At 40.4% G+C, this 23962-nt stretch overlaps 1 protein-coding gene across 1 annotated transcript in view; it reads left to right on the forward strand.

Moving 5' to 3' along the window:
- Positions 1-23962, forward strand: part of LOC109398396 (glutamate receptor ionotropic, kainate 1) — a 693316-nt gene that overhangs the window by 532934 nt on the left and 136420 nt on the right. The gene's annotated exons all lie outside the window — the stretch shown is intronic.

Genomic DNA, 23962 nt, shown 5'->3' on the forward strand with positions numbered 1-23962 from the left:
CCAGACCGATCCACGGGTGTCATCGAAAGTGGCGAAATTCCTTTCGACGCACCTCTGTGCGCCTAAGCTGGGTGCTACAGCTTTCATCAAACTTTCAATCCCCAGTTGGATTTTTTTGTTCCGTTCGATCCCAAGTACCCATAGTCTGGCTAACAAAGTTTGAGCGATGTTCCGACTAGACGCTGGCTGCTGCTATGCAAACAGTGAACAAGAGTACTAAAAAGTGCAAATCTGGGCGCATGAAGCAAAGTCTTTGCACAACTTAGCCGACGACAAAGCCATCAATCTCACAGCAGCAGCAGCACCTGGCCCGGTTCTATGGGTTCTATCATGTCACTCTGACTGTCTGCAACATAACAAACGAAACTTTTTTCTTGTCATCATGTTGTAAAGTTTTATGGCAAAGCCCTCACAGAGAGTATTACTGTTCCCACGAGGCTCGCTGGGGACCCTAAAGTGTCGCATTAAATAAACGTTAAAAGAACACGATTACTTCTTTTATTATTTGCTTCTCTGGTGACAAACGAAATGTATGGATGTGATTTGGGACTTCCGGAAAACTTCATATGAAATGTGTTGGTATTGTTTCGTAAAATTAAAAAAAAAAACCTGTTGCTCAATTTTCAGATTTATTTGGGTCACGCTGTTTCACTTTTCTTTCTAATGGTGTAACGTCTCAGCTGGAACAAAGTATTCTTCTCAGCTTGGTATTCTGTGCGCATTTATACATTTCGGCACCAACATTTCAAAAGGGCGTAACTGCTTTTGCAACCAATGCCTTCTCACAGAGCTGTGGGTCGTATTTCATTCATCTCACGCAATTCACATCCATTAATCGAAAGAGGAGGATTTTATCTTTCTATTTGTGCTAGTGGATTGCTCGGGAGGGATGGGATACGCTCCACAGCGTTGTGAGAAGGCATTGGTTGTTAATGCAGTTACGCCCTTTTGAAATGTTGGTGCCGATTTGACCATTTTGCATTAGGGCAAAAAAATCGGAAGAAAATTTACGAAACCATGACATTCTCTTGGCGAAACTGCTTCGTCTCTGTGTGTCTGCGCGTATGTGTAATTGGCTACAGTCGTACCTTAACCCCTTGAAGCCGGAATTTTTACAAGCGTTATTAGGGAACTTTTTCTACGTTTTTCTGTTGTTTTGGTGCTTAAAAGCATAGAATAACGTGCAGAATATTTTTTTCTGGATATCTTAGGTCATCCAAACTGTTCCTGAGTTTAGATCCTGAAGTCTACTGATGTTGTGGTACATTCTTACAGTATACAAAGCTACGATTTGTAATCAATCATGTACAGTAAGTCTTCTGAAAGTTCAATAGACAGTATCACATCAGTCGGGATATCCTAGGTCATCCAAACTGTTCTTGAGTATAGATCCAAAAGTTTACGGGTGTAACGGTAACTTCTTTCATTATACAAAACTACTTTTTGTAATCTATCATGTCCAGTAAGTCTTCTGCAAATTCAATAATGTTATACTGTCATCTGTTGGGATATCCTAGGTCATCCAAACCGTTCTTGAGATTGCATTTTAAAGTCTACGGGTGTAATGGTAGCTTCCTTCGTTATACAAAGCCACGATTGGTAATCTATCATGTCCAATAAATCTTCTGAATGTTCAATGGACATCATAAGATCAGCTGGGGCCATCCAAACTATTATGATGTTTAATATTGCATGTTTCTTTCACAACAAAATGCGCTGCCAACTTCCAGTCGGCATTTCCGAATCATCGCGACCAATCAAGCACCACCTCTGCTGTTGTTTGTGTTATAGAGATCGGAGAAACGTCAGACTCTCGCCAGCTGATTGGCTGGCGACTACTCTGGCGACGGTTTCACTCGCGACGGATTCTATTCGTCGCGTTCGATAAGGGGGAGAATCGTCAATATCTAGCATCTACAGCAATAGAAGTTTCTGTTTGGCTACTATCTGATATGAAATCGCCTCATGTCACAGAGGTTGTTTTTATCAATTAAGCTTCATAACAGTAAGGAAGTCCATAATATCCCAAAAAAATATAAAACAATTCTAATTGTTCCTCCAACTCACTGGCGTAGCCCAGGGATGGGGGGGTTTAGGGTTAAGACCCCCTCCCCCTCCCACAGAGCTATATTTTGTGGAACAAATTTTCAGTATAAAGCGCTTTGTGACGATTTTTTTTTTTTGCAATTTCTCATCGTAATAGGCTGTTTTACCTCACGCAAATCTGACAGGAAAAGGCCTACTTTCCCACACCAAATTAACAGTGCTGTAATGGTTCATTACAGCACTGATTTGCGTTGCGTAATAAACCATTACAGCACTGTTTTCAGTTTTGATCAACTTCTTGATGCTTTCTGGACGCAGTTATGAAAAATTGTGACAACTGCACACTGTGCAGTGCACAGTATAATCTGTTATGATCCTTAACATGGCTATGAACATCAGTGTGCAGTTTGGTGAAAAAGTTTTGTTTAAAACTATCCTCAAGGGTAATTTATGACATAGCAAAAAACGTTGTACGCAACTCGACGCAGAACTCGATTTTTCCAGCATTTCGTCCAGCAAATGTACGACTCGTGCTGTAAAAATCGTCATTCTGCACCTTGTTGTGTAAACTACTATTTCGGCTGCGCCGCTATTTCGAAACTACAAATACAATTGCTCAATACTCTTTACGAAACATAAGTGAAAAAATAAAAACGGTATCATTGACCATTAAAAACCCCTCCCAGAGACAATTTCTGGCTACGCCACTGCTCCAACTACTTTGGCAAGTACAGTGGATTAACACTACTTAACGCCAAAGTAACACACTTGTCACAGAAAAGTCACTGCGGAGCAGGTTTTCGTTATGCAGAAGTCACTGTGACTTACTTCTAGCAAGTAAGCGTTTATTTTTTAAGAAGTAAGTCATTGTAACTTCTGCGCAGCAAAAACCTGCGCCTCTGTGACTTTTCTGCGACAAGTGTGTGACTTGGGTGTAGTGGCAAAAGCTATTATCACAAGTGTAGACCTGAAGCTATGGTATTCGGAGTAGTGTTGTTGATCTGGAATATTTCAAAACTCTCTTGAAATGACTCATGATATGCCAGGGCGATTACAGATTACAGTTAAAAGTTTATTGTGAGCATAACTACTGTTACTATCGAGAGCTGAACTTCAGGATAGTTTGGACGATTCTCAAAGTCCCAAAGGTTCAAACTAATATATAGTAGACTTCAGGTTGGTCCAGTCACCGCATTTGAATATGAAACGTTACTCAGTATGTCAGATATAGCTCATGTTACGAGTATAGACCTGAAGTTCTGAACTCCAAGATAGTTAGGCTGACCTGGAACATTCCCATAGTGTCTCTAAATGACATTTGAGATTTCAAGAGCTTCACGGAGCTCAGCAATTTATGTATTATTATTTATGGCGAAAACACGTAAAGTTATCCTTGTAGATATGAACTTTATTATAGAACAGTTTGGACGATCCTGAGTGTCGCAAAGGTTTGTTATAAGCTAATAGAATTCAGATTGCTCCAGTAACTGCGGTTGATTATGCAACGTTACTCAGCATGACAGAGATATGGCTCTTGTCACGAGTGTAGACCTGAAGTCCTGAACTCCAAGGTAGTTTGGCTGACCTGGAATATTCCTGTAGTGTCTCTGAGTGACAGTTGAGATTTCAAGAGCTTCGCAGGTCCCAGCAGATAATGTAATATTATTATTCATGGCGAAAACACATAAAGTTATTCTTGTAGATTTGAAGGACTTAATTATAGAACAGTTTGGACGATCCTGAATGTCGCAAAGGTTTTGTAATAAGCTAGTAGACTTCAGATTACTCCAATAACTGCGGTGATTATGCAACGTTACTCAGCATGACAGATATGACTCTTGTTACGAGTGTAGACCTGAGTTCTGAACTCTAAGGTAGTTTGGCTGACCTGAAAAACCTCTATAGTGTCTATAAATAACATTGTGGATGTCAAGAGCTTCACGGACCCCAGTAGGTTATGGAATGCTATTAATTGTGGCGAAAATACATAAAATTATTCTAGTAGATTTGAAGGACTGCACTATAGGACAGTTTGGAACACCTACAACATCCCTGAATATAAAACACCTTTTGGTATTTTTGGCAAAGGTTAAATGAAAACATATAAACGTAACCCAGATCCAACTTCAGCTTTAAGATCAACTGGTATGCCAATTATTTCGTTTTTTCCAAATTTCACGGTATTCAGGATGTCCTAGGTTGTCAATGAAGCCCCAAATACAAAAATGCCAATTTTCTTCGAATACAGGACTCAATTAGCAGCAATTTTGCCGAAATCAGTGTTCTGTTTTGTCGAATGGGTAAATTTATACAGCTGTTTCTATGTTCGGGTCATATATGACCCCTCCGGCTCCAAAGGGTTAAGAATAGAAAGTTGTGTGTAAGGGTTAGATCAACGGTTTCGCTAGCTTTTACCCCTACTACTGGTGTACCACAGGGCAGCAACCTTGGACCTCTGTTATTTTCGTTATATTTCAATGATGCAACTATTCTGCTCGCCAATGGTGGTTTGCTAATCTGAAAAACTGCAAGGAACTTTAAGAGCTTCTGGATCGTTTCGCATGTTAGTGCCGATTTTTTTTTTGCGGTAAGTGTGTCCAAGTGCTGAGTCATCTCGTACTGTCACCGCAAATCCCCAATAGTGTACGACTAGAGGGTCTTGTTTCCCAGACTGAAAAAAAAACCGGGATTCGGGATTTTTATTTTCCAAATCCAAAAATCAAAATTTTCCTGAAAACGTTGAATAAAGCCAATAGAACGATATTTTTTAACAATTCTCATCAAATTCGATCAACATTATATTCAAAATAAAATACATACTTCATACACATCCGATTGTGTAAGGACAGTTGGAAACATTCAAAGATATTTGAAAATTTTCAAATTAAGTACTCATCTTCTTCCGGAATAAGCTAACTTGGACTATTCCATCCTAGATTCTATCATATTTATATACAGGAAATGGCCAAAATGTTTGGGATAGGCAACTTTTTTTTCTCTCACAAAAAAGTTCAAAATGCTATAACTTTTCTAGAGTGCATCAAAAAATCTCAAGTTTTGACTGTTTATCAACCTGTTATATGTACATCATTGGTACAAATTTGGGCTCGATTGAATAATTTTTCGCGAAGTGAGAACCGTTCGGGTAAAACACTATAAACTCATTTCTGAGCTGTCATATCTCGGAAACCAGTGAACCAAATTAAATGAATTTTTAATCGTTTATCAACAATATATTGATACTTGATACAACGTTATAAAATGTAATATTTTCTCACGGCGAATCAAGTTATACCGGGTTGAAATTTGTACCCATATAGAGGAAAATAAGTCAAATGTACAATACCACACAAAAATACTAAATGTGTTCCTGCTTTAATCTAAATAGGCTCTAATATATCTGATTAAAGATAACTTGAGAACAAAAGTGGAAAATCTTTGGACGTCAACACCAAAATTTATTGACAATGACTTAAAAAAATTACAATTTTTCGAGAAAAATCCAAAAAGTGTCAATCTATGATAACTTTTTTCAACGTTCAAAAAGTATCCATGTTTTAATAGTTTGTGAAGCATTTGTATATTGTTAGTGTACATTCAAAATTTCATTCAATTCGGTTCACTGGTTTCCGAGATATGACAGCTCAAAAATGAGTTGTCTAAAAAATAGTGTTTTACCCGAACGGTTCTAACTTTGCGATAGATTGATCAATCAAGCCCAAATTTGTACCAATGATGCACATATAATAGGTTGACAAACAGTCAAAATTTGAGATTTTTTGATGCACTCTAGTGAAAGTTATAGCATGTTGAACTTTTTTACGAGAGAATAAAAAGTTGCCTATCCCAAACATTTTGGCCATCCCCTGTAAAGCTTTTTGCTTCGAATGGTTTTGTGTCAACAGCTATTGCCAGTATCGTGTTGTGATTATCTGGCGCTGTATCTCAAGAACCAGATCACTAAGAAGCATCTCGTCTTCGACAAACTTTATCAGGACATCAAGAGCTGTCCGATAGTGAACTAGCCGATTCTAGATTTATCCTCTAGGTGGCGCTAGTGAGTAAATTTGTTGGTTCTAAGTTTATCTGCTAGGTGGCGCTAGTCTTAGTAATTCTAAACTGCTGTATCTCAAGAACCAGCCCACATAGAACAATTTCCTCTTCGACAAAGTTGATCAGGATATCAAGAGTCCCCCGAAAGTGAACTCGTTGATTCTAGATTTATCTGCTAGGTGGCGCTAGTGAGTCTTAAAAAATCTAAACAGCTCTATCTCATATGAATCATATAACTTAGAACAATTTCGTCTTGGACAAAGTTGATCAGGACACCCGGGGGGTGGGGGGTGCGGTGTTTTCTGTCCAAAGTTGCTTTACGTGTGCAGATATTGATGCTATGGAATCCCATTCAAAAGCTATTGATGATTTTATAAAAAAATAGGCACTTGTCAACAAACATTTCCCTCAGTTCCAAAAGCAACACGTCTCTATTGTTTTATATGTTTTGGTATGATTTTTTTTAATATTTCACAGATTTTTTTTAAATTATTGCCCTTAACTGTAATATGAACATTTGAATAAACTTTGGTTTTCAGAGAAAACGACTGAAACTCTCAAACCATTAGGGATAATAACAATCTCTGCACAAAAACGGGTGTTATTGAACCATTCTAAGCTTTTTCAGAAAAAAAAACTATTCTAATTCAATCAGTTTTAAAGCTACATAAAAACTTTTATTGGAAACCTGCTGCAAAATTAATAGACCTAAAAATTTGCCGAAGAATTCATGTAATTATTCCATGTAATAAAAAAGTTTAGTTTTACATTTCTTGCAAGACATGGATCACCCTTGTTTTCATGAATATTTGAATAAGGAACTTTTCATTAGGAACAACTTTGAGAAGACCATACATATTTGTCAAAAAAAATAAACATTTGAAGATAAACGCAGCTTTTCTCGTAAATTTAAATCCTGGACCATTGTACCATGTCATATTTTTCTATAAAATTTTATGCTGTGAATTTTCCATTTAAAAGGAATATCAACTGTTCCTTGCGTCGCATCAGTCATCTATAAATGATGAACATATCTCATATAGGTCAGCCTGTTACGTAAAAAAATATAGAATAGTTTTTTTTCCAATGTTTTACTTACAAATACCCCACCGTGTATTTAAACAAAAATTCACCATATATTTCCGGTTAAATGATTACAATAACTTTCTTTTGTGGTTTTGAGATACACCAGAAAAAATCAGACGGGTTCGAAGGAAAAAGTGAAAAAAGACGCGTGTTTGGGACAGTTGCGAATCATAATCGGGATGAAGACCGTGTCGTGTATTTTCATATAACTAGCGGATCATATCATCTACCAAAAGTGGCTCCAAGATCCACACCTTAGCCTACCCTACTAACAAATACTCCATCCCGAGACAACTGTGGGGATGCTGTGGATTCCACGGTTTCTAGTAACAATGGTTGTCGAACTAACATTCCTTCCCTTTCCCGATGACCGTAAGGACGTGGCCGGCGCCGTTATTGATTTTAAAATATTGAACTCTCGAATTGTGCACATTGAGAGTGTGTAGCTAGTCCCAAGCACCATTCATTGGATCTCTGTGCAACTTTGATTGTTCTGGTCAATTACGGAGTAACAACTACGATGTGTACGGTTATCTTTGCTTTGCTTGAGATACTCCAGAAAAAATCAGACGTTTATCATGTTTGTGGCATCATTCGGGGGTTAATGGGTTAAAAAATTGAAGAAATTTCTAAAACAGTTTTTAAAGAGTGGAGCGGACCTGGTGTGATGGTTAGAACACTTGACTATCACGCCAAGGACCTGGGATCGAATCCCACCCAAGTAACACACTTGTCACCGAAGAGTCACGGCGGCGCAGGTTTTTGTTGCGCAGAAGTTATTGTGACTTACTTCTAGCAAGTAAGTGTGCACTTCCGACAAACTCGCAAAATGTGAGTTCTTCCTTCGGAAGGGAAGTAAAGCGTGAGTCTCGACTTCTCGAGATAAACTAGCCTAAGGCTAAAAATCTCGTTAATACAGATAAAAAAAAAGTTTTCAAAGAAATTACCCAAAAGTATTCTATAGGAATGGCCGACAAAATTTGAAAAAATGGTGAAAGAATTCAATAAGAAGTTGCATTAGGAATTTTAGAGTATTTGTTAAGGTGATTATACACACCTAGAAAATATCATGTAATTTTAAGTGTCCTGAACCTGACATATACGAGCATCTTCAAAAACACAAATTTAGAGGTTGAAACATGTAAATTTACGTCTTTCAAAACACCCCAAAATAAAACTTTTTTTTTCTTAGCGTCTATCAATCGCTGGAACCGATTTGACAGGAAAAAGAGAAAAGTAAAATAATGACATGCATGGATTCGAACACCGGATCTGCTGATCGTGAGCTACATCTTTTACCTCTCGGCTATTTCACCGAGTTAGAAGGTGGTTGATGAACGTGATACTGATTCTACGTTTCTGGTGAAACGAATTTGTTGACATCTAAAGCAACCAATCAGCACTTACATGATGCGCGTAAAATTGAGTCCAATTTGTGATTCAGTCTTGAAAACGTTTACGTTCTATGGTGATTCCGTTTCGTGCAAATTTTAGAATTTCTTAGTGTGTAGAACGAAGCCACGCCTTGAATTTCCAAAAGCACAATTCTGAGGAAAAAAATGACGGATCGCCATGAAAACTTGATCGATTGGTCACCACTAGCAGGTGACTTTTCAGCGCGCTAGGATATTTTGTTCCACAGATTTGTGCTTTTGAAAACTCAAGGTATAGCTTCGTTCTATATTCACCTTAAAGGATTCCGAATTTGCGTGGTTTTCGATGAAATTACCAAAAGAATTCCTGCAGGTAATACAAAACAAACAAAATATACAAAAAAAATCAGTGCTATCATTATTTTGAGAATGCGTAGTAGATATTCCATATTCAATAGAAAAGGGAACCGATTGAAGGAACACATTTTAACGAGCACAATTATCCAAGTATCATTGATCAACAACGCCGACGAAGATATCGAAACAAAAAACATGAGTCTCTACAACACAGCTAACGCTTAAATCGTTTGTTCCGGATATTCCGGCGTTGATCGAGTTGATGATGGCTGTGGCGTGCATTTCGATCGTAATCGTTCCCGAATGACCAAGCTTACACAGCCATAGCGATGGAAGCCACACTTGTATTGATTCTTAAAAATGCGGGGAATTTCCGATTTGTGTCGAACTATTTCCCGGCAGCCGGCCAGAGGTATGTATTTGCTGTGTTAGTTTGGAAGGGTTTGCTGTTTTTTTCTTATACGGATTCTAGCAAAACATCAGAGGAACATAAGTACAGGTGGACGAAAGCTGTTGAAAGCCACCATTGACAAAATTATCCCAGTTTGGTATTTGCAGCTGAAGGATGGGAAATGCAGTTCTGGGGTTTGCGGTTTTCTGTAGGGGGCTGTCCATAAACCACGTGGTCATTTTTTTGGGACTTCTCAAACCCCCCCGCGTGGTCATTAGTCCATACAAAATTTGTTATTCGTCCATACAAAATGGTCATTGGCCGAAACCACCCCCCCCCCCCCCCTCATGACCACGTGGTTTATGGACAGCCCCTAGGTTTTTGGCGAACTCTAAATCCGGAATGGGCTTGGATGGATTTCAAATGGAGGGGTGTTGGTTTGACTTATTTCCATGGCGGCATTCCAGCAATGGTAGTTCACGTGCTCGATAGAATGGATAATTTTAGACAAGTGTTCGAAATAAATTGTCAAAGGTTATTTATATTTTTAAATGGATAAAGCGGCGATAAAACGAGAACGTACTATACATGTTTTGTTGGACTTTAGAGGGCGTGATATGTTTGTACCTGCCACACGATAATCGTATTAGAATACTGTAATATTCATAAATTATCCCAACTAACAATCTCAAGCTGCAAACAAGCATGCATGCTGAATTGTTGCTTTATAATAGTAATTATTGCTGAACTAAAATTATGCTGTACACAATACTGTACAAATGCTTTTCAATTGAAAAAGTACACACCTAGAAAATATCATGTAATTTTAAGTGTCCTGAACCTGACATATACGAGCATCTTCAAAAACACAAATTTAGAGGTTGAAACATGTAAATTTACGTCTTTCAAGACACCCCAAAATAAAACTTATTTTTCTTAGCGTCTAGCAATCGCTAAAACCGATTTGACAGATAAAACATAGAAAAGTAAAATAATGACATGCATGGACTCGAACACCGGATCTCCTGATCGTGAGCCACATCTCTTACCTCTCGGCTATTTCACCGAGTTAAAAAGTGGTTGATGAACGTCATACTGCTTCTACGTTTCTGGTGAAACGAATTTGTTGACATCTAACGCAACCAACCAGCACTTACATGATGCGCGTAAAATTGAGTCCAAATTATGATTCAGTCTTGAAAACGTTTACGTTCTTTGGTGATTCCGTTTCGTGCAAATTTCAGAATTTCTAAGTGTGTAGCCAATGTTCAACTTTTCGTATCGGTAGAAACAATGATAATTTAAAACACTTTTCAAGCGTTTAATAAGATTTTTATTCGACTTGCAGTAATTCTTTTACAACATAGTTTAATAAGACCTTTTTCTGATCCTTGTTACGTTAGTGTAAAAATTAGCACATGTATCTGTATAATGTGTTTTTCACAAGTCAAATAAGCGCTTTCGTTTCATCATACTTCGACTCAGAGTACATGATGAAAAACACGTGTTTTTTACTGAACAACAGCTGAATTGATTTGTTGTTCAGTCGTTAACCATAATGTTGTGCTAATTCACCACTGCTGAATAGGAGTCGAAGTCTGATCATTATTAAACCACGGGAAGTTTATGTTTTGATTTGAGCGCTGCAATTCATCATCTCTAGAATGGCGCAGATAGGAAGGTATGCGGCTGGCAATTGACGGGTCTCGAGTTCGAATCTGGATTTAGGTAAATTTATGTGTAGTTATTATTTCACAATATATGTTCACAGCATTAAGTTTCAATCATAAATTCTCGTAGAAATTGAAATATTTCTGCATTTTTTTTTATTTTTAATCATTTTTGATAAAGCTGAATAACAACTTTACTATATAGTTGTAAAACGATTTAACAACAAACAGTTCAGTTGGTACACAACGCTATGCTTTATAGTTTCTCCAAATTTGTGTGAACAAAACCCGAACAAAGGTTGTGCCTGAAAATTATCCAAATGTTATTCAGCATCATGCTGAATCAATTTGTCGTAAAGGTGCTTGTAAAATGAGTGATTGTTAGTCGGGATATATCCTTTCCACACTTTCAATCTGTCGATTGGATCGTCAACGTCCCGCAACTAACGTAATTCACAACCCAATCCACTGCCACTACAAATCCACCATGGTCAGCTCAATTAGACCTTGGAAGCAGAATTCGCTGCTCGCAACGTGAGATGAATGAAAGGGCCTGTGATCACAGTAGTGGAACCCACAGCGCCAAACCAAGGATTATCTTACCACCACCACCGCTCCGTCGGCCTTCACCACCGATGATGCGATGATGGTCCAGCCTGCCCAGTCAGTCAAGTCACTCTCTCCGGGGAATCTAAAACATCCACGGCGTGTCGTCGTCCATCTCGATTTGGTTGGCAGCAGTAGCTCGCTGGCACTCACAGTAATTAAGGCTAATGGGTGCTTTTATCTAATTGAAAGTAGCAACACCCTGCCCTGTTTCCGAACTGGGGCACCTCCTATATTTCCCTTCGAACTGGCTCGGTGTGTCTTAGTCCTCAGTCCTAAATCATCTCCCATCGGAATCGGGGGACTGTACGACAAAGAAATTAGCATTTAGCTGTATGCCGTCTCTACTAAACGGTAATGGGTTGAATATGGACGGTCGTCGGTCTGCTGGGGAGCTCCCGAAGGATGTGCCGCGTTGTATCTGATTTGGAAAATTTTCCCTCATTTCACGATGTTGACATCGAAACATTTCATTTTAATGGGGGGTCGCAAAACTTTGCGCACCCCTTTCCGCCCGATTGGGAGGTCGTGTACGGGCTAATCGATTCACAATTAAAACGATTGAAATGGCAATTTTCGGAATTGAATTTCAAAAGTTTAATAATCGAACAAGGCCCGGCTCTCGTTTCCAATCTCGCTTCGGAACAAGCCACACATTTTCCCCATTAAATCTAATCCATGGATGTCGGTTTTGTGGCTCACAACTCCTTTCTTCCTCCTGTTTCTCTCGTCCGATGATAACGGTGGAACCGAGAGCACATTGTTGCCAACAGCGGGGAGTCTGATCTAATACCAAGCAAATTTCACGCCATTCTCAACTCTCCGATGATCCTCCTACTCTTTTCATCCCTGGTTTGAATCGATACACTGTGTGAAATTGAAATGATTCCGTGTTTCTGACGTGTAGCAGATGACTTCAAGTTTTTTTTATAATTGATCTATCTTCTTTTCGTTTTGTCTTGTCGTATGGATTTTGAATCTTTCTTCAAACTTCTGATAGCTTCTTCATGCTTTGTCTACCTTGTTATAAACTTCTAGCTTGAAACTACAAGTTCATCTGCTTCCTACTAGGTTCTTCCAGCTTCATATAGCTTGTAGTAGGTTTTTTTTTCTAGCTTCATTTAAGTTTTACTAACTTAACTTCATATAATTTCTACAAGCTTCTTTTGCGTTCTTTTGGTTTCTTCTATGTTTTTGTATCTTCATTTAGCCCTCTCTTCATTTTCTACCTTTTAACTTCCACTTTCCACTAAAATTTTCTTTTACTTTTTTTATTTTTTCGTTGCTTTTATCTTGTTTATTCGATTTTTTCTTATTGAAAGCTTAGTCAAGTTTTTTTTAATTCTTTTAGCTTCCTAAATCGGTTTGCTTCAACTAGCTTCTTCTAAGTAGTTCTAGGATTTTCTAGCTGTTTCTGCCTTTTTTAAACCTTTTCTTTTTTTTTTCTAGCTTCTCTTAGCATCTTCCGGGGTTCTTCCAAAAAGTTGTAGCAGTTCTTCCGAAAAATCTTCTAGGAGCTCATTTGGAATAACCAAAGGTTTCTTCGCAAATTCTTTAGGGAGTAACTCCAAGAGCTAGTTTCAACAGTTGCTTGGAAAACTTTTTCCAAGACTTCATTCAAGAACTATTCCAGGTGTGTTTCTGGGAATAATCAGAAGTTCCATCGGCATTATGGGATTCGAGTTGACTGTTTTTTTTTTAATTTGCCAAAATAACTGCTTATCTCAGTCGCTGCTGTTGTTTTGAGGTGTTTATTCAATAATATTTCCAATAGTTCCTTCGGAGAGTTCTCCCGGATTTCATTCAAAAATATTTCCCCAGTAATTCCTCCTGGAGTTCCTTCAGGACTTCATTTGAAAAATTTTCCGATATTTTTTCCAGGGGATCCTATGATAATTCAGATGAAAAGTTCCTCCAAAAATTCTTCGGCATACCTACCTTACCTTGTTGACTACACCACCATCTTCGTCGGTCTTGGGCGATGTTCCTCCAGTATCCCCGAACGTGTAGGGATCGTAGATCTTTTTCAACCGCGTGCAGCCAGCGAGTTCGCGGCCGCCCACGAAGTCACCTACCTCTTCCTGGTTCTCTGCTGAATATTGTTTTCGCTATTCTTTTTTCCGACATTCGCACTACGTGTCCAGCCCACTGAAGTCTGCCGTATTTTATACGTTTCACAATATTCGCATCTTCGTACACTTGGTACAACTCGTGATTCATGCGTCTGCGCCACACTCCATTTTCTTGTTTCCCACCGAGAATTGTCCGCAGCACTTTGCGCTCAAAAACTCCAAAAGCTTTTCGGTCTACCTCCTTTAACGTCCACGCTTCGTGACCGTAGAGGGCAACCGGAAGAATCAGAGTCTTATACAGAGCGAATTTGGTTTGCGTTTGCAAGTTACGGGACCTAAGCTGGCTACGCAATCCGTAAAAGGCCCTATTCGCAGCTGCAATACGCCTTTTCACTTCACGGGAAACGTCATTGTCACATGTCACAAGTGTTCCAAGATAAACAAATTCTTCAACAACTTCAAACACTTCCCCATCAATCACTACCTCAGCACTAACACCACTAGGCCTGCTTCTGTCTCTACCCGCTATCATGTACTTCGTCTTGGTAGAGTTAATCGTCAAGCCTATCCTCGCTGTCTCTCTCTTCAGAGGAGCATAAGCTTCCTCCACTGCCCTACGATCGATGCCGATGAGATCAATATCGTCCGCAAAACCGAGGAGCATGTGCGACCGTGTGATGATAGAGCCATTCCTCTGCACGCCTGACCTCCTAATCGCTCCTTCGAGTGCAATGTTGAACAATAAAATTAAAAGAGCATCCAACTGCTTCAATCCATCCAAGGTCACAAACGACGTAGACACTTCGTCCGCGATCCGAATACTTGATTTTGATCCATACAGCGTTGCGCGTATCAGCCTTATTAGTTTCGCCGGAAAACCATGTTCTGACATTATCTGCCAAAGCTCATTTCTTTTCACTGAATCGTACGCTGCTTTAAAATCAATGAACAGATGGTGAGTCTGCAAGTTACATTCCCGAAATTTATCTAGGATCATCCGCAGGGTGATCCGTCGTTGATCGGCCCTCACGAAAACCAGCCTGGTATTCGTCGACGAAGGACTCCTCAAGAGGTCGCAGTCTGTTGAACAGGACACGCGACAGTATCTTATACGCCGAATTTAAAAGGGTAATCCCTCTGTAATTGGCACACTCCAGTCTGTGCCCTTTCTTGTAGATTGGGCATATGAGGCCATCCAACCAACTGGTGGGCAATTCTTCATCCTCCCAAATCTTTATAATAATCTGGTGGATTGATTGATGTAGCTGCTCGCTTCCGTGCTTAAGAATTTCGAGCGGGATCTCGTCCTTCCCAGCAGCCTTTCTGTTTTTCAGCTTTTTAAGGGCCTTTTTAACCTCATCCAGTGTTGGTGGTTTCACTGCTTGACTGTCATCCATTATGTTAATCCTGTTTCTGGGTGCTCCTTCGCTGCTACCATTCAACAAATCTTCGAAGTGCTCCTTCCACCTGGCTGCCACCATTGTTTAGTCTGTCAGCATATTTCCTTCCCGGTCATTGCACATGGCGGGCACTGGCGCAGTCTTGTGCCGCGCGCCATTGACAGTTGCATAAAACCTCCGCATATCGTTCCTGTCCATACTTTACTGCGCTTCAGCAATAACACTCTCTTCGTGTTGCCGTTTTTTTCCTGCGGTGGATTCGTTTCTCTTCTGCTCTTGCAACCCTGTACCGCTCTCTGTTCTGCCGGGTACCGGTCACTAACATTCGACTTCTGGCGGCATTCTTTTCGTTCGTCACTCGTTGGCAGTCCTCGTCAAACCAAACATTACGTTGGCGTCGCTGGATAATCGCGCCCGAATTTTAGCGGCTACAAGATAATGATCCGAGTCGATGTTCGGGCCTCTGAAGGACCTCACATCTATGACGTCCGAAAAATGTCGCCCGTCGACCAGCACGTGGTCTATCTGGGAGCAAGTGTCACCACTCGGGTGTCGCCAGGTGTGTTTTCGGATATTCTTACGTGCGAAGTAGGTCTTGCTGATTGCCATTCCTCTAGCAGCAGCGAATGTCACAAGGCGCAGACCATGATCGTTGGTAACAGAATGTTGTTTTGGGCACTCTCCGTAGGCCTTATCAAGGCTCTCATAGAACTCATCCTTCATGTCATCGGGTTTGTCGTTCGTTCGGCATACTTTTCTGCAATCTCCAGCAGGAATTTCTTCAGGAGTTCCACAGGAAATTCTTCTTGAAGTTCCTCCTGGATGGTTTATATGAGATTTTTCCAAGAGTTTGATCTGCGATTCCTCTAGGGGTCCCATCTGGAAATCATTCTGGAATTCGTTCTGAATGTAGGGAAATTCTTTGAAAGCCATTCAGATCAATTCTTCATTCAAATTCTTTATGTATACTCAAAGAGAAAAATGATGTTCTTAAAAAAATTTGGGAGAAGTTTTTATGAGCATTGCAGGGAAGAAAACATTTAAGCATGGGGAAAGTACGTCGCGCTTAGAGGGGGGGGGGGAAGGTTCTGAAAAGTGTGACAAGCAATGTTAGTTAGCGGAAAAACACGTACGAAGGGGGGAGGGTGGGGGTTTGAAATTCCTATTTTTAGCGTGACATACTAAATGGATGCCCCCATATGTGAAAAATAGAAAGAAACGATTTTGGAGGAATATCCAAAGAAACTCCTCGAAGAAAAAAATCGAAAGGAAATGCCACAGGAGTCCCACCATAAATACAATATTGGGAAAATACAGAAGAAAGAAGAGAGATATTTTATGACGTCGTGCAATAATGTTATAATCCGAAATTCCAAGATACATGGCAACAAATAAAATGGAAAATTCCTAGCGTTCTCCTGAAAAATCCAAAAGGAATTCCAGCAGGAACTCCTGAAGGTAGTCTGGGAAGAACTCCTAAACGAATTCCCAAGCAACTCCTGAAGGAATTGCCGGAGCAAATCTTGAAGGCACTCCAGAAGATGCTCCTAAAGAAAGCTTCTGAATGAATTCCAGAAGGAATTTTCAGAACCAACCCTGAAAAAATATCCGGAGGAACTCCTAAAGAAACTCTTGGTGGAATTCGGGGAGGAACTCCCGGTAAAGTTCTTGAAGGCATTCCCAGAGGACTCCTGAAGGAACTCGTGGTAGAATTCCTGGATGAATTCACGGAAAATCTCCTGGAGCAAGTCCTGAAATAACTCTTGGAAGAACTGCTAAAGGAATTCTCAGGAGAATCCATGAAAGAATTCTCATAGGAATTCCTGACTAAATTCCACAGGAAGTCCTGAATTCTCAGAAAAATCCAGTAAGAATTCTTGCAGGAACTCATCAAGGAACTCTGGAAAGAACTTTTAAAGGAATTCCAGGGGAAACTTCTAAAGGTATTCCCGGAGTAACTCCTGAAGGAATTCCCAAAGCAAATCTTGAAGGCACACCCGACGAACCTCCTAAAGGAGCAACCGGAGCAACTTCCGAAAGAATTTCCAGCGAAGCTTCTGTAGGCATTCCAGAACAAATCGTAAAGATATATCCGGAGGAACTCCCGAAGGAATTCTTGGAAAAACTCCTAGAGGAATTCGTGGAGAACTTCCCGAAAAAAAAACCTGAAGGAATTCCAAGAGGAACGCCTGAAGAAACTCCCGGAGGAAATTCCGAAGAAACTACTGAAGGGTTTCTCAGAAGATTGGAAAGGAATTCCTAGGACAATCCAAACGAAATTCCCGCAGGAACTCCCGAAGGAATTCTTGGACGAACTCCTAAAAAAAAATTCAGGAGAAACTTTTGAAAAAATTTTTGGAGCAACTCCTGAATGAATTCCTGGAGAAACTGCTGAAGGTATTGTCGGAGAAATCCGAAAGAAATTCTCAGAAAAATCTGGAAGGACTTTCTAGAGAAATCCAGAAGAAATTCTCGCTGGAACTCCCAAAGGAATTCCAGGAGCAACTCATGAAGCTATTCGCGTAGTTACTCTTGAAGGAGTTCCTGGAGCAGCTCTTGAAGGAACTCCCGGAGATGCCCCTGAAGGAGCTCCAGGAGGAACTCCTGAAGTTACTCTCGAAGTAACTCTTCAAAGAATTTTCTATTAAGCTTCTGCAGTAATTCTAGAAGAAATTTCCATGACAAATTGTAACGAAATTTTCGGAAGAACTCCTAGAGGAATTCTTGAAGGAACTCCTGAAAGACCTCGTGATAATAAACTAGAAGCAATTCCAGGAAGAACTCTTGAAGGAATTCTTGGAAGAGTTCCCGAAGGAATTCTAGAAGAAACTCCTGAAGGAATTCTCAGAGAAAATCTGAAAGAATTTTCAGAGCAATCTGTATGAGATTCCCAGAGAAATTGCAGAAAATTCTGAAAGAATCCTGGGAAGGACTCCTAAAGAAATTTCATTAGGAACTCATGAAGAAATTCTCAGAGTACCTGCTGAAGGAGTTCCTGGATCAACTATTTGAAGAACTTTCGGAGATGCCCCTGAAGGGACTCTCGGAGAAACTAATAATGGAGCTCCCGAAGGAAATCACGAAAGCATTTTCGGTAAAGCTCCTGAAAGAATTCTAGAAAAGAAATCCAGAATAAACCTTAAGTAATAACCAGAAGCCCTCCTTAAGGAATTCTTGGAAGGAATTTCCCGCAAGATCTCCCGTAGGAATTCTTGGAAAACTTCTAAAGGAATGTCCACAGGAGAAACTACTAAAAAAATTCATCGAAATGCGGAAGGGATTTTCAGAAGAAATTTTCCGGAAGAAATTCCTAGTGCAATCCAGAAGAAAATCTTGCAGGAACTCCTGAAAAAAAATCTAGGAAGAACTTCAAAAGACATTCCAGTAGGTACTCATAAAGGATTTCCCAGACCAACTACTAAAGGAGTTCCTGGAGCAAATCTTGGAGGATCTCCCGAAGGAGCCCTTAAAGGAACTCTAGAAAGAACTCATGAATAATTTCCCAGAGTAAGGAGTTTGTAGGGGGCCTGCAGTTAGCCTAGTGGTTAAGGCTATGTATCGCCAATCCGGAGACGACGCAACGCCATGACATTTCTAGAATCCCCCTTCTAACCCACCATGAAGCCCAGCTGAGAGCCTGTGAACCCCCTAAAACCTTACCAAAACTTCCTGAGACGCCTTGTAATGCTATGAAATGCATTGTAACGCCTTGAAATGCTTCTGAAGCCCCCTTCAAACCCTCGTGAAGCTCACATGTAAGCCTAGAAAGCTCCATAAGACCCCTGTAAAATCTCCTGAAACGCCTTGAAATGCACAGGAACGCCTTGTGACTTGTTTAAATATCTCTGCGACCCCCCTGCAACCTCCGAGTAGCACACACGAAAGCATGAAAGAGAGTCTCTTTAAAACCTTCACAAACGCCCTGAAATGCCTTGAAGTATATTGTAACCCTTCTAAAACCCCCTGTTTCGGCCAGGATGCGACTTCGGCCCTACACTGTGTACTTTTATTAACCGACGGGACACCGGGCGGTGAGAGAAAAGTACCTTGTACCCTATCCTCTACCCTCCACCCTACCCTACACCCTACCCCCTACCATCACTACCTACTTTCTATCACCTACTATATATATATATTTCTACACCTACTTTCTATCCTTCTATCCTTCTAGTCGGCTGTTCGAGCCCGTATGAAGTTGATTATCAATATTAACTTCTTTTCTCGATCAGCCTACATAGTTGTGTAGTGCCAGTAGCGATTGTCTCAATTGGCTAACACAGAAAAAAATATGTAATTAAAATTCAGCGAGAAATCATGCACATAAAGGGAATGCTAGAGTTAGTGCACTTTTACATGAGATATAATGTAAAATTACATTAACATCGTGTAAATTTCCGCCAATCATCGCGTAAATCATCATGGACTTCAACCGGTTACGTGACTATTAGCGGAAATTTACACGATTGTAACGTAATTTTACATGATATCTCATGTATATATGCACTAACTCTAGCATTCCCTTTATGTGCATGATTTCTCGCTGAATTTTACATGAATATTTTTTTCTGTGAAGAATAACACTACGGACCGCCTGTTCCGGTGGTAAGAGTCCACTAACAGGTGACCCCTAATTCATGGTGTGATGCGGCTTCATGCTTACCGTGCCTAGGAATGAATGGCTAGGGGGGGTCTAATAAAAACCTAACCGCAAACGGAGCCTGTGCAGTACCTGGTTGCCCTCCACACTACATACTGCGCTAACCGGAGCAATGGTGCAGTGGACCTTGTGTTTCTCCGAGACAATCAGCTGTCCTTCTTTAGTCTCACTTGAGGCTTAATAAGGGCGAAATTATGAGGATGTTGTTAATTAGTTTAAATTATCACCTATATGGTTTCGCATTATGCGATTTACACAGTGTATTCTGTGTATCCTCGCCTTTGGCGTTTTCCAATCGATAACGATCTGGTATTATTGCTGCTGTTCTTTGTTGTGCTGTTATTGCGAAGAGTCCAATCTTACCTAGTTTGGGTACTACTAGGTTCAGGATGATGTGAAAATCACTAAAATTGTAACGAAAAGTACACTGGTCTAATCAAGATTATATCCTATTTTGTTATAATCATATCAAAATTATAACAAAATGTGATATGAATTTAAGCCTCTGGATTACTGGTTTCTATCATAATTTGATATAATTTTGTTACATTATTTCCCAAATGTCGAAGATTTAAAACTAAATTATAATACAATGAGTTTAGAAACAACATTTATAACATAATGTGATATAATTGATTTACAATATTTTGAAAACACCTAGGATGTTGAACATGATTATAGCATAATGAGATATAAATATCATGATTTGTTAGGATTATGATATATTTTTGTTGCAATTTTCTAGTCGGGCTTGGTCCTAAAACCTTACTTTCGTAAGGGAAAATTCTGAAAATTCTATCTAGGAAACCTTGTGAGCCCGGTGTTTGCTACTTTCAGTAAACATGAAATGGCAAACTCGCGTGTCATGCCTCGAGCCTGTATGCTTGTCAACAACGCAATCGTTGCTACACTCATCTCTGAACTAATCACCAGAGATGTTTGTGCTATCACAATTGATATATCTGTTGGAAACCTCAACAGGAAATACGTCTATTGTTCGGTTTATTTACCGCATGATGAACCATCCCCTACGGATGGTTTCAAGCAAGTCATTGCATACTGCACTTCAAAAGGCCTTCCGCTAATTGTTGGTAGTGATGCTAATGCTCACCATATAATCTGGGGCAGCTCAGACATCAATTTGAGAGGCTCCAGTTTGATGGAATACTTAAGTAGTACAGATCTTGGATTACTTAACATAGGCAACCGCCCAACCTTCATGGTATCTGGTAGAGAGGAAGTGTTGGACATAACGCTTTGCTCTAGCAGAATTAGTCATGAGCTGACCAACAGCATGTGTCAGATGAAGAATCTTTATCTGACCATCGCTACATCTTTTTTGAACATTTAAAAGTTACTTCGCAAACATTGCGTTTCAGGAATCCCCGATCAACAAACTGGGATCTCTTTACTGATTTGGTTGCGGTCAAATTTCATGGATACTCACCATCCATTGACACTCCAAGTGATTCAGATGATGCCGTTGATACTACAACGACCTTCATCATGGAAGCTTTTGAAGAAGCATGCCCTCTACAGTCTGTGAAGATCACAAGAGGAACCCCTTGGTGGAATTCTGATCAGGCGAAACTCAGGAAACAATGTAGAAAGAGTTGGAACAGACGATGTTCTGCTGGTTCAGAGACTTTCAGGTCGGCTCGCAAGACCTTACAGGAAAGCTCTCCGGTCTGCTGAACGATCCAGTTGAAAAAAAACAACCTTTGTACAAATGTTTCCAGTTTGAGTGAAGTCAGTCGGTTAAATAAAATCCTTGCGAAAACTAAGGATTTCCGAGTGAACGAACTTCGTTTACCAAATGGCGATCTGACTTCCTCTGATGAGGAAGTTCTGGAATGCTTATTCAGCACACACACTTCCCTGGATGTGCAGATATTACATCGTCGGATGATCCTGATGTCTTTTCTTGTAGTTACGATTCCCTGGCTTCGGCTCGGAGTATTGTAACTATAGAATCGATTGAGTGGGCACTTAATAGCTTTGCTCCTTTCAAACCTCCTGGGCAGATGAGATTTATCCTATTTTGCTTCAGAAGGGATTTGATTATTTCTAACATGGAGGTTTGAGTGTTCGACTGTTTAGATGCACTAGATGTTGGAATTCTCGGCTATGCAGTCTCCAAACTCCTTGGAACGACAACGGGTTTAATTCGTCCCTACGTTTCGGCAATGTTTATCATTTTTCCCCTGAAGATGGCAATAAACATTGCCGAAACGTAGGGACGAATTAAACCCGTTGTCGTTCCAAGGAGTTTGGAGACTGCATAGCCGAGAATTCCAACATCTATTTCTAACATGTTATGAAAAAAAAAAAAACATGTTTGCAGTTTTGCTACAGGGTATAGTTATTCCCAAATCTTGGCGGGATATTACTGTGAAGTTTATTCCGAAAGTGGGTCGTGCGTCGTATGAAGAAGCAAAGAGTTTCAGACCTATCAGTTTGACCTCTTTTCTTCTGAAATGCTTAGAACGCATTGTGGATCATCATGTCCGTGATGTTCATCTTGCCAACGTGCCTCTTCATGTGAACCAACATGCCTACCAATCTGGTAAGTCCACTGTGACTCTTTTACACAAGGTTGTTTACGATATCGAGAAGGCATTCGCTCAAAAGCAATCCTGCTTGGGTGTTTTCTTAGATATCGAGGGTGCCTTTGAAAATGTGTCTTTCGATGTCATATTGGAAGCCGCACGGAGTCATGGTATATCTCCAATGATTTCCAATTGGATTCACCAAATGCTCAAAAACCGGTATCTCTTCTCGACATTGCGTCTAGCAGGGATTAGGAAATTGAGTGTTTGTGGATGCCCCCAAAGGGGAGTCTTGTCACCGCTTTTGTGGAATCTCGTAGCAGATACGCTATTGAGGCAACTCAATAATAGCGGTTTTCCTACTTATGGTTTTGCGGACGACTACCTAGCATTGTTAATGTCAATTTCTTGATTTTGCTTTGGCTGACCAAGCCATGTGGGAAATTACACTGTTGAAAATGCTTTGACATCCATGTGCACAACAGAACACGTGCTCGATGAACAAATTGAGATTTGAAATTATGAAGAGAAATCCACGTACTCCGGTGAGACTCGAACTCACGACTCCCAATTCGCTAGACGGGCGCTTCTATTCCTTCAAGCTACGGAGTCACTCGACTATCTCCGTCGCCAGCAGGCCTAGAACTGAACTCGATTCCACAATCGCACATGGTTATCTTCTTTTCACAATCCAAACCCCTTTCGGATGGGATTAGATGAACATCTAATGGGAGGCAGTGCCCGAAGCTCTCGACAATTAAAAATAACTTCCTCTCTCGCTTTGACATACATGTGCACAACAGACAATGTGTTAGATGTTCATCTAATCCCATCCGAAGGGGGTTTGGATTGTGAAAAGAAGATAACCATGTGCGATTGTGGAATCGAGTTCAGTTCTAGGCCTGCTGGCGACGAAGATAGTCGAGTGACTCCGTAGCTTGAAGGAATAGAAGCGCCCGTCTAGCGAATTGGGAGTCGTGAGTTCGAGTCTCACCGGAGTACGTGGATTTCTCTTCATAATTTCAAATCTCAATTTGTTCATCGAGCACGTGTTCTGTTGTGCACATGGATGTCAAAGCATTTTCAACAGTGTAGCATTGTTAGTTGATATGTGTATCACCACCCTTTTCGACCTGATGCAAAGCGCCCTTCAGGTAGTTGAGGGTTGGTGTCGCCAATATGGCCTTTCGGTTAATCCGAATAAAACATCTATTGTGCTTTTTACGGAAAGGCAAAACCGTAATGCGTCTCTTTGATTCTGAAATCGATGAGACTGAACAGGTAAAGTACGTTGGAGTCATTCTTGATTCCAAGTTTTCTTGGACACCTCACATTGAGTTCAGAATCAAGAAAGCTTGTATGGCCTTCGGGCAATGCCGGCGAACCTTTGGTACAACTTGGGGTCTTAAACTCAAGTATATCAAATGGATCTACACAACTGTTGTTCGGCCAATATTGGCCTATGGATGTCTTGTGTGGTGGCAAAAGGGCGAAATGAGAACGGTCCAATCAAAGTTAGGCCATCTCCAAAGGATATGCTTAATGGCGATGTCTGAAGCATTCTCTTCAACTCCTACGGCAGCGCTCGAAGTTCTCTTTGACGTTGCTTCACTACACATTCATCTCAAACAAGAAGCACTTTCTTGCACTTACGTCTACGGGTACTTGGTTTACTAGAGGAAACTCCTGTGAACCGCACTTC

This window comes from Aedes albopictus, chromosome 1, assembly GCF_035046485.1.
Source record: "Aedes albopictus strain Foshan chromosome 1, AalbF5, whole genome shotgun sequence".
In the NCBI taxonomy this organism is placed as follows: Eukaryota; Metazoa; Arthropoda; class Insecta; order Diptera; family Culicidae; genus Aedes; species Aedes albopictus.